Source organism: Oreochromis niloticus, linkage group LG2 (assembly GCF_001858045.2).
Source record: "Oreochromis niloticus isolate F11D_XX linkage group LG2, O_niloticus_UMD_NMBU, whole genome shotgun sequence".
Taxonomy (NCBI): Eukaryota; Metazoa; Chordata; class Actinopteri; order Cichliformes; family Cichlidae; genus Oreochromis; species Oreochromis niloticus.
The window spans coordinates 27,495,618-27,514,454 of NC_031966.2; the positions used below are offsets into that span (position 1 = coordinate 27,495,618).

Consider the following 18,837-nt stretch of genomic DNA (forward strand, 5'->3'; position numbering starts at 1 on the left):
ATGCAATAAATGGTACTCTGCTTTTGTTGATGTCCTGTGTGCGAGCACTGTGTGTGTGTGTGTGTGTGTGTGTGTGTGTGTGTGTGTGAGTGAGTGAGAGAGGGGAGAGAGAGGGAGAGATAGGCTCCGTTAAAGACCAGCATTTGTAAGAGGATGATGAGGTAGTCTCAGGGGGTTGTACAGTGTATCATCTTACTTATAACATCTCTTTATACCTCATCCTTGAGGCTTACAGCTGCTGCACTGTGAGGATGATACTATGGGTCCCTGATCCTCAGCTTCCACAGTGATCCCTGTCCTATGGAGTATTTCATTACAACCTACTGAGTTACAGTTAGACTGCTGAATACACGCATTCATTTCGAGCACTTCAGAGTTTTTGGACAATTATTTGGACTAACTTTTTTTTTAAATAAGTGCTAAAACTACTGTATGTTGGCTTCTTATATACTGCCATATACTGGTCAGATCTCAGATTTACTACTGAAATAGCAGTAGTGTGCTATCTCCGTGAGCTTGAATTTTAGGGCCCTTGCAGGGAGGAAATTCTCACTTTCTCACTTTCTGACACACCTTCAAAGGGCTCTCTGTCAGCTAAGGCCTGGTTTCAGGTCAGTGTTGGAGACTGGGGACTGCAATATGCCACGGAGTATCCTCACACAGACGGAAGTACAAATGTGTGTCTATCTAATAACAGAAATACGAGTAAAACAAATGAAGCAATTTCAAGTTTGAGTGCAATATCCTGAGAATAGCAGCGCAATATCCGCGAATACCCAACAGCATAAAGGTGTTTAATGTATCTGTACACACTACTTTTCATGCAAGGCAGAGAATGTGAGTTTGTGCTTGCATATATCGTATCTCCATGCTTAAAGACTTTTTGTCTGGGACTCATTATTTGACTACCCTGCGCACCTCCTCCTTACAGACACAAAGACGCACACAAATGGTGCACGTGTGCCTTGTGAAGGCTTTCTGAAGCATGAAATAAGCTTTCCTAGGGAACAGTGAAGAAGAGAGTGGTTTGTGTCCCTTGCTATTTCTTAATTAAGTACGCACAGCTCTTATCTTAAAATCGTAAATGTCACCTTCGAGCTCCTGGCTACCTCTCTGGTCCTCTCTTTTTCTCACGGCTTTTTAGTAAAAATGCTCAAATGTAGTCAGAGTAATGAAGCGGTTGGCCATGCTCCTAATAAAAAGGGGTACAGTGAATAAAGGGTTGTGTTGCTATAGCAGCGGGTCATTCATTATTTTGAAATCCCAAAGATAAACATTACCACTGCAAATTTTAATGAAGCATCTTCCTCTCATCAGCAAATAAGTTGCAAAGTGAACGCAAAACACAATGAATGCATTGGCGAGGTTCAAAATCAGGACCTTTAGCAGATATAATAATTTTGTCATTCAAACCTCATCCAGCAATCAGGCTCGGTGGCATCTGAGCGCTCATTTTGTTGATGTTCACAGAAAATTCATCCCATGCTTCCTGAAGTGCCTCCTACAAGTTAGATTGCATTGTGTGCACTCATTATGTCCTGTACAATCAAGCTGTTCTCACAAAAGCTCACAAGGGTTGAAATCCTATTACTGTGTTGGTCACTCCATTACAGACAAAATACCTGCTGATGGTTCCTTCTCTAAAATTTTCTGCATAGTTTGGAGCTTCGTTTTGGGTCATTTGTTTGTTAAGGGAGAAAACTGCCTCCAATCAAGCAGCATCCACAGGGTGCGGCATGATGTGGCAAAACACAGTGAAGATCCTTTCCATTCTGTTTGAGGAAATCATCGCATTCCCCCTCACTGTGCTTGACAGATGATGTCCAGCCCTCCTCGCTTTCAGTTTTTCTTCTTCTCCAGCATCGCACAAATTTCCTACTTTCTAACGCAAACTCCTTGAACTTGGCTCCATCTGTTCATAACAGATGTTTCATACCTTCTACTGTCCTGTGTCTGTGTTCTTTTGCCCATCTTAATCGTTTCCCTTTAGTGCCAGATGTGGCTTTTTCTTTGCACTTCTGCCTTGAAGCCAGGATAGTTGAGTTTCCACTTTACTGTCGATGTTGAGACTGGGGTTTTGTAGATACTGTTTAATGAAGCTGCCAGCTTAGAACCTGTGAGGTGTCTGTTTCTCACACTACAGGCTCTGTTGGACTCATCTTCTTGGCCTCTCTCTTCTCTTTCTATTCTGGGCAGCGCCGCTCTGTGAACGGAGTAGTACACACTGTTGTTTCCCACATGGAATAGCTTTCATTTCTTGAAACAAGAATACCATTTTGAGACTACAAGCGAACCCACAGAGGCTCGTGCTCCAGACACTCAACTAGTCATATTTCTTGCATCTTTAATCAGCAATACAGTTTTCAGCTGCGCCAACATAATTGGAAAAAAGGCCTTTCTAACGATCAATCCGCCTTTTAATATAATAAACTTGCACTTTGGTATGGTTATGTCGATTCCTCTGGAACCATGAGTGATTTCTGATTAATGATTGCATTAAGCAGAAATAGTCATCTGCAACATTCCTGACCAATTAAATGTTATTTCAATTAAAAACAAATGCGTTTTGTTTTTTCAAAAGGCAAGCATGCCGCAAGGCAAAAAGAATCCTCTGCATTGAATCAAGTTGAATCAAGCATCAAAACACAGAAGAGTTTATTTTCCAAGATAGGTAAATAGACTCTCAAATCTCCCATCCCTTCCCTCTCCTGCTTTCATATCACACTCAAGGATTTGTGTGTGTGTGTGTGTGTGCATGTGCGTGATGCGCTCTGGACTGTGATGAGCCAAGAGGAGGTAGTTTGACGATAAGAAACATATCGGTGCTCGGCACCTGTCTGCCTGCCTACCGACTGACTGACTGACTACACAAGCCGATTGCACGTGAAGTCTCTCTCTCGCTCTCTGTCACTAACAAAAGTAATGAGTGCAGGCTCGGTTTTGATGCTTAGAACGTTTTCTTGTGGCGTCACATAAAAATCAAACCAAACAAACCTTAAGTTGAAACAGAATTTTCATTATTGTGTCAATCCGATTTCAACTTTCAGTATGATCAGAAAAGTCGCGGCTTTGAAGACGAAGCAGCTTCGAGGCTCCAACACAGACTATTTTGTCTCACACGTAAAAAAGCCTCAGTGCATTTGTCACTGTGTAACAAAAAGCTGCACTAATGCTCCTGACAGATTAGCTACTGCCAGTGCAGCTACACACATTTCAGCTTGTTTTACTTGTTTTAATAGGCGTTCCGGCTCTGATCACATGTCCCCAATACAAACAGTTTACTTTACGCACTGTAAAAGAGAAAAAATGATACACTCTGTATATCTTTTGTCTTTCCAGCTCCGGTTTGTGCTTGGCTCGGCTTATGACTGCAACAGGGCAGCGGAAAGAGGGCTGTAAATGCCATTTAGTACGCAGCATCATAAAGCACAACCATTAATTATTTTAATGCCATCAGACGTTCATTTGTCGAGGGCTTATAGTAAACCTAAGCATACACACGCACAAAAATATGCCTGTCTCCAATGCATCAACCGTCGTATCTAATTAACGTCTGACTGCGTTCTATTCATTACTTCCTACGTTTCTGTCCTCCCCAACCCCTTGCGCACTCGTAAACAAACACTGCATTGCACAAACCTCTCAGCGCCCCTGTCATAACACCACCACTTTGCAATCAACTTTGCTTTCTCAAACTTCACACACATGGCTGAGCACAGGCTATCACACTGGCGTGGAGGAGAGAGGAGGAAACGAGCTGTGACAATTAGCTGAGACAGTGCCGGGGCCTCAAGGAGAGAGGCAGCGTGCACCTCTTAGACACCTCAGGGAAAGTCCACCACTGATGGGAGGTGTGAAATTTACCATAAAATGTTGGAGGAGTCTTTAGTGGTATCTCTTCCCATTCTACGTGATGTGTTTGGCGCTGGATTAGAAATAAAAGTATGTGCTTTAGTGACAAAGGCATGAAAAATTAAGGACATTTCCAAAGAACAGCTGGAATTATTACAAAGTGACAAGCTTTCACAAAAAAAAGACTTCTGCTGCTTATCTGTGGTACAAATCCTCTCATCTTTCTCCTATTCTTGCCTTTACCACAAAGACACAAATGTTCCCAAATGTACTGTAGGCGCAGTCATTATGCAATAGAGATTGATCCTTTCAAACGCTTCTGCAAAAGACCACCCGGAGTATTACCTGCGATCTTGTTGATTATCTCCACATTCCCATCGACTGGCATGTGTCCCCTCCCCCCCAACCCAATACTCATGCTGCACTTATCACTCTGTGGTTTCTGATACAGAGCTACCGTATTGATCGCACCCCATTAACAAGGATGAAAGTGCACAGTTGCAGCCTGATTCATCACAAATCACGGTGCAGCCATCACTCAGTGGGCCACCTACACTCACAACTGAAATAAACATCCCTCCGCAGGTAGCCTTCCAACGTGCTACCTTCTATCAAACCATTCCACCAAGTCCAGCTCATAAAAGACCAGAAGAGCTGAAGTGCGTGTGTGGCTATACACAATTTATACAAGTCAAAAGGCAACAATGGAGACGCTATCCCCCCAAAACTATCTGATACACTCTCTCCATTAATTGTTCTGGCTGAATGCCTCCAGAATCGATATCAATGTGAAAACTGGACTTGCTACTTTGTCATCTTTGCAGACAATAAATGGACAAAAGTTGGCAAAATGGTCAATATATCATGAGTCTGTCAGAATAACGTCATAAAGATTGAAAGCAGCATTTGGGCAGTGAGAAAAATTGTTTGAGCACACTTATTTATTCTTGAAAGATATCAAGGAACCATTTTTTTTCTTCAAATATTGAACACCCTGACTGATGCTCGCGAGCGAATTACACACGACAATGACAGCCGCAACAAGAACTGCATGCAGTCAGCGGTTCTACTTCAATGCAATAGTCAAGCTCTTTTAGACGCGCGCACCACAGCAGGCTGCGTGTTCCTCTCTCCTCTCCTTTGCCCAGGGTGCATTAAATGGATTAAAGCACTAAGAGCAGCCAAGCATATATTCATTTCCTCCACACTGAGGATGAGAGCAGCAGACAGCATATTATAGAGTGTCACAAAGTCCCGGGATCATCTCTCCAAATCAAAAAAGCAGAAGATTAAAATCTTTGAGAGCAGATGCAATCTTCTTCATTTAGCAGTGCTGATTCCAAAGTGTTTGTTTGCTTTTTACGCAAGATGAGTGGGAGTTACCCTGCTCGTATGCGAAAGCTACACAAGTAAAAATTAATCACAACATAATTACTAAGAAACCGAGCTGAAGTCACAAGAGCTTCTGATATTTCTCCAGACAGGTTATGATATTTGTTCTGCGTCATCAGTTTGGATGAAGAATACTTGAGAAGTAAAAGAGATAAAAAATGCTATGTATCGAGAGTCCAGGGGTTTCATCCTCGTGGCTATTTTTTGGTAATAATACTCACCCTAAGCAGGATAAACTCTTTCAGATGAATTACCTTGTTTTCAAGGGTGCACCAACACACATTACAATGACACAAAAGCAGTTCTGATACCTGATCTGACCTGTGTATACAGAGGCTACAATGTTAGCGGAATAGCTCAAAGTTGGTTTTCACTCTCTAATCTTTTGTGTGTGTGTGTGTGTGTGTGTGTGTGTGTGTGTGTGTGTGTGTGTGTGTGTGCGCGCGTTTTAGTGACAGTAATATATTTTCATTTGTCTAAATGTCTAAAGTCCAAATGCAAATATTAACAAAACCTAATTTAGCTTCCTAGCTGCTGACAGACTTCACTTCATCCCTGTCCTCTAAACTGCATTCATTTACAACTAATTTACATCAGTAAAAATGATGTGGATGGATTTCTGTCTGGATTTTCTCTCTAATAATGTGTCAAAAATAAAGTGTGCTTTCTCGTGGCTGTTTTAGTTACTTGGTCATAAAAAAGTCTAATGTTTGTGTATAAGTTAAAATAGCTCAAACATGAATGCATGAAAAACTGATGGAGTATATTTGGTAACCTTATCACCTTTAATATACTCTGCCATGCTCGCAACCTTTTACCTGAGTCCCAGCGTGATCGTAAAGCAGCGTTACATAACTCCAGGGTGGATGGATTTTTCTCATCTAAAGTAAAATTGTACACTTCATAACCTCTGCCTCCCATTAATGGCAGAACCCCACTGTAAGCGTCGTCAGCTACATTCTCCACGTAATGGTGTCACTCTGTGTGCTTTACATTGTAATGCTTCACACAGAATGAAATTCATATCAGGTCCTTTTATCAGGTTATGCTCATTATGCTCATAAACACTACAAGACAAAAAAAAGATTGCATGCTTCAAGTCAGTGTTGACTTTCTAAAAAAAATTACCTTCACTGCTTTGGCTTCCATAAACGTCCTATAGTTAACTCTTAAAGTCCATCACAGTTTAATTTGATAAAATTAGCACACAAACACTGAATCAACCAATTTGTACAGTTTTGCAAATTGCACATGCTTATATAAAATGATTAAAACAGGTAAATTTTTTGCTTTATGGTAAATAAATTATTGCAAAATGTTAGGGAGCTATACTCACTGGTCACTTTAATAAGGTGCATGTGGTTACCTTCAGGTCTAAAAGTCTTCCGTTCCATCACATCCCATAGGTTATCTATTGGACTGAGATCTGGTGACTGCGGAGGACATTTTAGCATAATGAACTGTCATTAACTGTTCAAGAAGCCGATCTGAGATGATTTCTGCTTTGTGACACGGCGTGTCACTGAATGCTGGAAGCAGCCATCAAAGGATGGGTGACTTATTAATGGATAGATATAGTCAGCAATAACACTCGGTTAGGATGTGGTGTTTAAACAACACTCAGTTTGGGGTTAAAGAGGCGAAAGTGTGTCAGAACAAGAGACCATTACACCGGAAACAGGGCGGAGCCATGCTTTTGTGTTTAGGCATAATTCTGACCTTACCATCTGAATTTTGAAGCAAAAATCGAGACTCATCACAACAGATATGTTTTTCCAATCTTCTGTTGACAGATTTTGGTGAGTCCATTTGAAATGTAGCCAAGGTTTTCTAGTCTTATTTGACAGGAGTGGTTCCTAGCATGGTCTTCTAATGCTGTAGTGCATCTGCTTTAAGGATCACTGTGTTTTGCATTCAGTGCTGCTCTTCTGCATACTCGGGTAGTAACCAGTGGTTATTTGAGTTACTTTTGTCTTCCTGTCACGTCAAAGCAGTCTAGCCATTTTCCTCTGACCTCTGGCATTACCAAGGCATTTTCTGCCAGTGAACCGCCGCTCAATGGATATTTTCTTTTTCAGACCATCCTCTGCAAACACTAGAGATGGTTGTCTGAGAAAATCCCAGTAGATGAGCAGATTCTAAAATACTCAGACCAGCTTATCCTCATTCTGATGCTTGGTTTGAACTTCAGCAGGTTGTCTTGCCTAAATGCATCAAATTTTTGGTTTATTAGATATTTGTGTTAATAAGCAAACTGATGTACCTAATAAAATGGGAGGTGAGTGTAAAATATTTCGTTGAGTGTCTATTTGAGTAAAAAGTAATGATACCTTTGGCTCTGTGAAAGGACAGGAATTCATGTAATTCTCAGCTGTTTTAATGTGTACATGTCAGCATTTTGAGTAGGTATTAGATCATCATCATCATAATCTTTGTTTATAAAACACTTAAAACAACCACAGCTGACATAAAGTTCTGTACATTACAACTAAATAATACAAGATCCACAGAAACAAACTGTTAGCTAAAATAAAAAAGTTTTGACATAACTTCACTGGGAGGTTTCAGCAAAAGATGGCAAAACTGGTGAAAAGCTAACGGGTAGTACTAAAATGTTTTGTATCTAACACTTAAAAATTACAGGCTCAAGAATCAACACAGCTCATTTCACTCAGAAGAATTCAGAAATACCTAAAAATGATAAACACAAGTGCAGTCACTGGTATCGCATTTGAATCACTTGATTAATTTACGCATTCAGTTAGATATGACACCAAAAAGCTGACACATTACAAAACCTCAAACAGATTGAATGCACAGCAGTGGATGTTGGTCAGAGATGAGGCAAAAGAAGAGTCAGGCCTAGCTGGACCCAAGTGTGCACGCAGCGGGAGCACAGCAACTCAGCAGGCCTGATAATTACATACCCTGATGGTAGAGCCACTTTGTATTCTCTGCACACCCCGAAAACATACCAGCACTAGATAAGTCACTGGTGAGAGACGGACACGGAGGGAAAGAAAGGGAGGGAGAACTGTTACAGAAGCTCCCAGATCAGCCAGACCCAGACAGCAGGGAGGCTCGGTTGCAAATCAACCGCTTGCTGCGTTCTGAACCTAAGGTGTGGAGCTTTCTGACAGACAAAGCCAATGCACTATGCTAATGGAGCAAATCTTACATTTTACCAAATCTTGCATAATCTTTGGCATACATGGAATCATCTCATCGTGCCAATAAGCACAAGCAAAAACACTTTCCCAGTAAAAAACAGTGGTGTTAAAGCAGCGAAGAAGACAAACACAGTAGAAGCTCAGTGAGTTATGTGCAGAATAGCACAGAGGTCAAACCAGGTATTGGGATTACTGGTGCGCTGCGCTGTTACGCCCCCTTGTCATTAATACATGTAAATGCAAAACGTGCACGGAACTGCTGTGTACCAACCGACACAAGCTCATTAATATTCTCTGTTGGGCTTCTCGTGTTATCTCGAAATGAACAAAAAGCATTTGTAGCATCGGTTTTTGCACAGTTAAGCAAATGCATGCATTAATATAGGGTTTGATGAAGTGTGCCTGAGTGAGAAAATGTGCTTTGAATATTAAGATGCTGCCCAAATATAGAAAGTGTTGAGAGTGTACATAAAATCAACTGCATGTTGTAGACTGCAGAAGGCCACTTTAATGGCAGTCACGGAAGGGTGGAGCTGGGAGGGGCCTGTGGGTGATATCTCATGGGTGGCAGCGATAGGAGAGGGAAGAGGAGGAGGAGGAGGAGGGGGAAACAGCCATGCTGTATTTCTTAGAGAATGAGTGTGACTCTGTGTCGTTCCGCTGTCAGGCGAGCTGCTGAGAACTGCGTGCTTCACTGAAGGGTGACAGCGAAGAGACAGAGCCGCTCTGCTGCTGTCACTGCCACTCTGCCTCTCAGTTTTCAACTGTGGACAACTGGATGGTGTAACTAGTTGCTGGACCTAAAGGGCTAATCATATCATTTCCCCCATGAATGTAAAAGCTGTAGCCAAAGCCAGCTGTTAGCTAATGGTGTCATTTATAGCAACTTCGGAAAAAACTAAAACACGAAAGAGTCTGGAATTGATTTTGTGAAGGTTGGGAGTCTCACCTCCTACACTCATGTCTTATTATTTACAGTATTTATACATCCTGAAAGGTTAGGTTGGGTAAATAACAAAAACTAGATCAGGAATGAAAGCTGAAGCAGTCACACTGGAAAGATTCAGAGTCTTGTCAAAGCTGAGGCTGCTGAGTAAACTTCGGGGAGAGAATAATGCAATGCAGGCCTGGCTTTCTCCTTTCAGCTCCTGACTGATGAATCAAATGTAGTCAAGTGGAACCTCCGCAGCCTGAGAGCATAGATTCACAATAACCAGCCAGGGAGACTGCATCGCCTCCCTATCTTATTGGTAGGAAGCTTATTGGAATATGACGGCTGGTCTCTTTTCCTGAATTGCTTTTTCCACTTAGGAAATATTCTTCATTGCTTACATCCCTGCCTCTATATTTCATCTGATATTTTTTTTTCCCCTCCTCAGTTTTGCTGCCGTGTGGCTTCATTTAGTTTTTAAACTAATTCCCCATAGCTGCTCTTTTGCACCACCACACTATAATTTAAAAGAAGGCAAACCCATTCAATCACATGCACAAACAGTAGCGCTGCCATGACGATATATAACAGACTGGAGGTTTATTTTTTCACTGGTGTTTTTCCCCCCATTTATTTCATTTTAATTTATGGTTATTGGACTATCAAGCAAGCGTACTGTATGACTCAGGGTAAATTTTTTGGAGACTACCATCAAACAAGTGAGTGTACTTTTGCATGAATATTAAAATGAACTTAAAAAAAGAAATTCTCTGCATTCACTCAACCTCAAACAAAACTGAGAGAGGTGGCCGCTTCCACCTCCCTCAGTTTTAAAGAGCTTATCCATGCTGTTACGAATTAGAAGCAGCTTATACTGTATCACAGGTATATAAAACTTTGTATTTTAAGGCTGGGATGGTGACTCTCGGTCTCACATAGTATAAGGTCAATGCAGATGAATAAAAACAAAAAAAAAGAGGACAGAAATATTACATTTATTTATGACCTCTACAGGTGTGCCGCAGTGTGTGGACATTTAAACCTACCGCTTTCCTTCTATAAACATTTGCTTTACGACCAAGAAAGTGAGGGGAAATTCTTCACAAGCTATTACATGGATGAGCTGGCTCTCTTCACCTCCTGCACCTTTTATCAAGGAGGATCACGCTCAGGAACAGTCTGAGCTTCTGTTTTATGGCACGTTTTAATGGACTGTCGCTATGGGAGAAACCGGCTGTCAGACACGGTTTTGCCATCGTGAGACATGGCGTGTACTGTTGAGTGTGACCCAACTGTCAAAAAAGTTTACATGCTGGGACTGAGCCTGTGAGTGACAGCAGCTGATCTAAAGTGTGTATTACCTGGGCTTCAAATATTGGTTCGGGATTGGCAGCAGACTATGTGAACTGGACGGGGAACCAGCTCAAGTCACTATGCTATTCCATAAAAAAAATGAAAAATAAAATGCGGTTTGACTCATACGCACTATGCATAATTACAGCCATATACCCATAAAAGAGCAGAAACATCTGTCTTAGATTACTGACAAAACAGGAGAGACATTTTCTCAAGATGCAGAAGTGGATCTATCAAATCACCAATTAAAAACCAGAGTGTCAGTCTTTAAGATGCTTCACCAGGTTTGTTGTGCTGCTGTTCAAGTGTTCTGCTGCTAGTGATGGGAGGGGCTGGGTCATGGTGTGTGTTTTTTCTTAACAGTAACGTACATATGCTGCCTATTGTATATACAATACTGTAAAAATAAATAAATAATTTTCATCACATTTTCAGAATCGTCAGCATAGTTTCTGGTGACATCCCTGGTTACAATAAAGGTTTCACCCTAGACTAAGCATTTTACAAAAAAAATATGAATATAGATTAATGAGAAGACTCCACATTGCTGATATATCATTAGAAATTATGGCTGCCATTAACCTTATTAGCAAATCATTTGCAGAACTGTTTGCAATTAACTGTCGTTTAGGAATTGCCTTTCTATTCAACTATTCCCAGTTGCGTTTAGGTGCAATCATTGCATGTGCCTTTGGAATTATTGATTTTTTTCCTCATTCTGAATAAATGAATGAAGCACCGCATTTATAGACTCCCTTTTAGTTGACTTTGGTGTACACTCAACTCTCAGGTTCAGACTTCTGCCTGCATTTAAGGCAGCAAAAGCACTCTTGTTAGAAAGACTGACTTTTCATTGAGCAAAGCTCAAACATAACGCACAAATAAGAAAAAAATCAATCTGATATTTTCTTGAAAAGAACCAAAGCAAGAGGGAGATCATCAAACCTTCACATTAAGTAAAATCAAACTGTTACTTTTTAAATGGCAAATATTAAAGCTTTATTTCTACTTGTTTCAGGTCTACGGATTCTTTTTTGTTATCACAACACTTTATGAGAACATAAATCCACCAGTTTTGGTTAAGCTGTCTAGTAGACTGTGCCCTTTGGAAGGTGGGACATTGTGATTTCCATATTGTGGTGAAGGCTATGTGGTTATATGATCACATTAATGATGTAGGAGTGAGTCAGAGAAGCAGCTAAGCCCAAGACTAACAGGTCAGCACACTACAGTCGAGTGGAACGAAGAGCCCTTCAAACATATGGCAGATGTGGCTTTTTTTATTATACTTGTGCATCAGGATGTACCAAATGGAGATACTCCCCTCAGGGATTATTACTGAGAATTACATTAAGTGAACTTAATGCGTCACTCCTGTTTTTGTCTTTTTTTAGTGTCTGCAGGTCGAAATGACACAAAAATATAGTTTAATATATGTGTGTCGTGACTCATTTGCTTAAGATTTGGAGTTAAATATTAAATATTGGAGTTACAGTACATGCAAATACACCTGTTTATACCACCCAGATAACCCTATAGTTTGTAATATGATAATACCTGTCCACTATTATTTATTTCCATTTGTCATGTTCGAGGTGCTAACAAAAACAGTGATTTATTGAAGCTGGCGAGAGCTGTAGCGTGAGTGCAATCTGTGCAAGAATGACAAGATGTCAGTGATTTAACAAGGCTGTAGCTTCTGCTGAAACCGAAAAATAGGTTTCAGCGTCTTCTTGGTGAATGGAATTTGGAGAAGAAAGCAAAGTTTTGTGTCATATCGCTCTCAAGGTTGTGAACTTCGTCGTGAAGAAGTCACATCCTCTCCAAACCCGACTCAAATTTTCAGATCCTTTTCAATAGTTCCCATCTCCATCTCAAAGACAACTCCTCGTAGAAACACGGCAAGCAAAAACACATTTAGGCAAAGCATGCACCGCTCTATTTTCACAAACTGTTTCTCACTTTTTGGATTGCTTGCACTCAGTGTGCCATTGATATGGGTTTCCTATGAAAAAAAAAAAAAAAAGTTTGTGTGTATGTATGTATATATATGTACATGTGTGTGTAGATATATATGTATGTATGTATATGTATGTGTGTTTGTTACTTGTAATTATTATTGCCTGTTACCTGTGGTAACGCAATTTATAATTAATATATTCTGTATTCAGTTATGAAGGTTCTATTTGTTTTGCTTGGGCGTAGCTGCGGGAAGTTTATTGTTTCTGTTGATAAGTGAATATAGGGGTGGGATTTAATAAGTTTTCTTCATCCCACTCCTTTTCAGGTACATTTTGTTGTTTGTTTTTGTTTTTGTGCACTTTATGTTCAACTTTATTGTTGTGCCTGAAATGAACAAATTAAAAAAAAAAAAAAAAAAAAAAAACTGATCCTATTTCCTCTTTTTTTAAACTATGAATTGCATAAAAGCAGATATTTTCACTATTTTTGGAACAGTCGTTTATAGTGGTGAAACAATTTGGAAAAGAGGACATTTGTAACACGTGCATTGCATCCAGCTGTTTCAACTTCAAGGCTTAATAACTAGTTTTCATTTATAACTACTCCAGTCAGTAGGGCGCATCACATCTATGTGTTTCCACTCAAATAATTTCACCCCAAAGAGCAAAGAAGGGCCCAGCAATTCAGGAAGTAAAAGTAATAAACTGGCACAGCTTGTTAAATGAGTCTTTGGTCTTTTAGTGCATTTTACATTCATATGAAAAAGGAAGTTTTAATCACAGACTCTACAGGCCTCGGTTAGTATGTCAAAGATTAAAGCTCATAGCAGTTGGAGTGGGAAAGGGTGGACTTTTTTGGAAGGGTTTCAAGGACAAAGCCTCTTCTATCTATAAAGAACATGGCAGCACAGCTTAGGTCTGAACAAACCTCAAGACTTCTGGAACAACATCCTTTAGACAAATGAGACCAAAGTGGAGATGTTTGCCAATAAAGTCCTGACACAAACACAGGACACCTCACATTACAAACACCTCATATGAGTCAAGCATGGCGGTGGAGGGGTGATGGTTTGGACCCGGGCACCATCACAGTTAGTGAGTCAACCATCAACTTCTCTGTATACCAAAGTATTCTCCAGTCAAATGTAAGGATATCTGTCAAGCTACAGCTAAAACTTGACCACAATTATGTAATGAAACAGGGCAATGATCCCAAGTGCAGCAGCAAATCTACAACACGAGGGCTGAAAATGAAAAGCCTCAAAGCATTGCTATGACCAGTTAATGTTCAGATCTCAACCTGACAAAAATCCCACAATGGGACCTTAAGAAAGGATAAGCTGTGTGCAAAAGAATGCCTGCAAACCTCGATGAACTTAGGCAACATTTTAATGAAGAGTGCAATCAAATTTCTCCACAATGTTGTGAGAGATGAGTAAGTAATTCAGAAAACTATTATTTTAAGGTATTGCTGCCACAACCTACTGAATCGTGGGGTGTACTTCCATTTCCACATGATTGCAGTGGGTAGAGGCCATGTGTGTAAAGAGAGGACAGTGTTCATTGGTATTAGTCAAGTAAGCACACAGACACGAGTGTGAAAGCATAGGTAAGCAGGCCAGCTATGGTAGAGCTAACTTACATTGAGGAAGGACTTACAGTAAGTCACTGTTATTTACGGTGGCCCTGAGAGGCCAAACGTACAGCAACTTAAGAAAACACCAGCAATAAGAAAAACGCTGCAAAAGCACACAAAACACAACGGAAATAGGAAAAACGACAACGGAAATAGGAAAAAAGAAAACAGAAATAGGAGAAACCGATTTCCAAAAGCACAAGAGAAGTGTTTCTGGGGAGACAATAACCCGACGGACCAGTTGCATGAACCCAAAACATGGTAGGTGTGTTTTATCATGATTCATATAATACTGATGACGGATTTTTAGGCTAATAGTTAGGCTAACACACTTACCTCTCATCTTTTCTTTCCAAACAAAACTGATAGATCCTCCACTTCTTTTAAGTGTCTCCCAGCGCAATTCTTACCATATTTTGGCTCCTGCAACTGGTCCGTCGGGTTATTGTCTCCCCAGAAACACTTCCTTGTGCTTTTGGAAATCGGTTTTTTCCTATTTCTGTTTTCTTTTTTCCTATTTCCGTTGTCGTTTTTCCTATGTCCATTGTGTTTTGTGTGCTTTTGCAGTGTTTTTGTTATTGCTGGTGTTTTCTTAAGTTGCCGTCCGTTTGGCCTCTCAGGGCTGTAGTTATTGCTATTTAAAATGAATATATATATATGTGTGTGTGTCACAGAAGTGTTTGGATATGTTTCTTTTGACAGACTGGATGAAACTGCACAGTTTTACTGAAGGACAGGAAGGAAGGAACTTGCAAGATTAAGAAAGAAAAGCAGTGTGCAATCTACTTCCAATTTTAGCCAGGGGACTGAAAAAGGTTTTAAATGATCCAATCCTGCAGATAAAATACACAATGAAAAGTTTATCGCAAAGAATGTCCAGGACAGAATTTCATATCAGCCTTCACTTTCCCCACAGAATGAATTGGGTCGTATTCCCCTGTTGGATTTCTGCACGTCTGGCTCAGGCGGACTGCATTGACAGAAGGGATTAGGCCCAGTGCCGATGGCTTCATTTGATTGGCTCTCTTGGTGCGAAGGTCTGTCTGTGTATCGCAAATGAGAAATTCTAAAATCTTTTGTAAAAAACAAAACAAAACAACATAAATATTTAGTGAATGTTTTATCGCAGCCTGTAACTGAAAACAGATTAAAGACAGTGGCTGCTGATATGCCAGAATGACTTTCCTTTTTGCAGTTTCCTAGAGGCCAAACATGTGACAGAAAAAGTATCTTTGTCTGGGAAGGCTCATTTCACAGTACACTGAGGAGATTATTGTGTCGCCTCTTTCATAATCCTAACAGGATTTCTCCAGAATCAAGGATTTGCTACATATGATACAAAATGTTGGCAAGACTGTTGGCTGAACTTTAGGTGACAGAGGATGTCTGGGATTGAACGGGTAGTATCACTATGCACTTTAAATCCACTGCTCAAAAATTTTAAAAAAAAAAATTAAATGGGCACTTAAGTTAAAATAGAGGGATTTTATCCTGTCCAGTTAGGAGACATAAACCATTTTAGCAGGTTTGGTCCACCAGAGAGGCAACAGCATAACAATCCTTCAAAAAGGAAATGGTTTTGCAGGTGGTGGCTGCAGACCATAGCTGTCTCCTCATCTCTCCTGAGTGATTTTTCTCTAGTTTCACTTTTTGCTAGTGCCATGTCACTATATCTGCTGCCTATTCAGGTTGCTCATCCAGGATGGCACAGCCATACTTGGTGTCATGAGAAGGTTTGCATTGTCTCCCAGCACATTCTCAAGAGTGTGGAGGAGATAACAGAAGAGGGACTCTTACACAAGGAGAGCTGGACAGAAGTAGCTGCTCATTTCTGTGAGGAGGAACAGGAAGAGCACTGCCGGAGGCCTAAAAAAAACGACCTCCAGAGGGCATGTTTCTGTCTAAACTGCCAGAGACAGACTTTATGATGGCATCGGGGACCAACGTCTTTAAGTGGGACCTGTGCTTGACTGGCATTCAACCAAGAACACCAGAAGAGGCAGGTCCACCCCTAGTGCCCCCTTCTCTTGACAGATGATGTTGCAGTCATCATAACATTCACCACAGTGACTCCAGACTCTTTCACACCTGTGACAGGTGCACACTGTTAACCTGCTCTTAACTGTGAATAGAACAGGGCTCCATCGGCAGACCTGACTTTGTCTTATACTGGAATCACACCTCAATTTTTTTGACCAAAGCAAATATATAACAAGAAGCACTCAGTGAGAGCAAACCTCCACTATGGCAGCTCACTCTCTCTGAGCATATTTACTTTTAAGAGAACAGTATTGTACATTCTGTTTTTTCCTTATTCTCTTTAAAAGACATTAAGAAGTTTGTAGTGCAATAAAAAGTGGAAGGGATTAGCCCCAGGGCCCATTTTCGTTATTTGCCCTGTTGAAACCCATTTTAACGTACTTGATATAATATTTGAGTACAATTACTTTTTGTTATATTTTTAATTTTTGTGGATATAGTGCATTTGTGACATTCATTTCATTGTTTAGTCAATTCATTTAAATATTTATTAATAGCTGTCGGTTAAAAAAATGTTTTTGATGACATATTTATTTTGTTTTCTAAAACAAATTATAATTGTGAACATGCATTAAAACTGATATGTATTCAAATCGTTACATGACAAAGTCATAATAATATAATATGATATTTACAATCCCCATAGACAATAGAAAACAATGGAAGTAAAAAACATAATTTTAAATAGCTCTGTATATGATTGTTATATGACCTTGAGATCAATCCACTGGCCCTGACATGATATTTTTAATTTTTATATAGTATTTTTTGTATGTTGACAATACACACGATGCTTGTAAGAGTCAGTTTCTACACCTTTTGTCCATTTTTGACCAATAATAGATAATAATAATCTTTAAGTTAACCTTGAAGGCCTTGGTGGATGTAAGGCAAATTTTAATGGATTGTTAACATGATCCCACTCTACAGCCCTACAATGTTTTATTAACATTCTGTTAATGTACCACTGCTTGCTTGCAAGGACCCTGTTAATAAACCAAACCAGTGTAAAAAAATAACAGTAATTTCTCTAAATGCCATTGCTGATGCCTTACAGTCTAATATGTATTATTTAGCTACAAAACATACGCTTGGCCTGTCCATCAGTCACAAATAATCACTGTGATACTACACACGTATTGTCTGACTTCTCAAGGCAGTGATCCAATAACACTCAGCTGCTTACAACAGTCCTCACTTTCCAATTAGTGCTGCACAACTCCCAAGTTTCTGATGGTGATTCCATCTCTGATTCAAATTATAAGTTATAATTCAAGCGTTTAGCAGACTCAGTTAATCAGAGTGATTAACAATTAGTGTAACAGTAAAATAAGTGAAAATTCCTCAAGCATCAACGGTAAGTAGCCAGATAAATCAAAGTGCCATGGGTAAGTGTGGTGCCAATTGTTGCTGAAATTGACTCTTTGATTCTGTAATTAATATAATAATTAAATTGTAATTAAGAATCAACATTTGAGATGCCGCATCCAAAAGGATAAGCCGCAACTACCGCATGTGGGAATAGCCTAAACTAATTCAGTTTAAATAACATTGCACGAGCAGGAAAAAGCGTTGCATTCATTGATTCATGCATGAAAAAAGCTCCATGTCCTGTTTTGCTATGTGTGCTGATGAGCTGACTAGGCTGACTAGACTATTGTTCTGCAATATTCACAACAAATAGTCAAATTGATAACGTTGCCATGTAAGACATTTGTTTCATTATCAAAGTTGTACAGTTTATATATGTCCTTTGTGTCTGTGTGTGCTGACATGTGATGTAAAATGATATTTCAGCCAAATTTGCCCTTTTCCACCACTTATCTTTCAGGCCTCCGGAATATGCTGTGGGCCAATCTGGATATGTCCTTAGACAGACATACAGGCACAATGAATTTAGTTATTGAGTATCTGCAATATCCTTTCCTAGCCCTAGATAATGCTGAGTGCGTTTAACAAGGACAGACAACGTCCGCTGGACGGTTTGGGAGCAATCCAGACAATAAATTGAGCTGAAAGTTAAAAACCAGAAACATCTGAGCAAACTAAGCAAATGCAAGCTGGCAGCAGGGACTTTAAGTGGACAGAAAAGTGGGCAGCTACAGGAGAGACAACATATTTACCCTCTCCTCGATAGTTCTCAGTGGTATGTCTAATTTCGTTGAACAGGAGCATTTCTCTTTACGATGTCTACAATGCCCTTCATATATTCTTTGATGGTAATTTGGGTTATCATAATGTGAATGTTCCCGTGGTAGCTATTGCTGCATCATTCCCATTGTAAAAATGCTATTCAAAACCCATAACATTTAAAGTGCTTTTGAACGTGCTTCATTTGTGTAATTATATATGGCAAATATATACATATATATATTTATGTCATTTATCTCAGACATAATTCCCAGTCTCAAACTTGCCATCTTCCCAGACTACTGTAATGCTCCCCTCTCTCATCTTACTAAGAAACAGCCACAGGTCAACTACAGTGCATAAAACTCT

The 18,837-nt window shown here is 39.9% G+C and overlaps 1 protein-coding gene across 4 annotated transcripts in view; it reads left to right on the forward strand.

The window, feature by feature from the left end:
• frmpd3 (FERM and PDZ domain containing 3) overlaps positions 1 to 18,837 on the forward strand; it is an 86,323-nt gene that overhangs the window by 49,402 nt on the left and 18,084 nt on the right. Inside the window, exon 1 of one of the 4 annotated variants that reach the window (XM_025897290.1) lies at positions 15,233 to 15,335. The exons of the other annotated variants lie outside the window; for them this stretch is intronic. The gene's annotated coding sequence lies outside the window, so the exon portion shown is untranslated. Of the gene's footprint in view, positions 1 to 15,232; positions 15,336 to 18,837 lie in introns of those variants that run through there. 4 annotated transcript variants of the gene reach the window in all.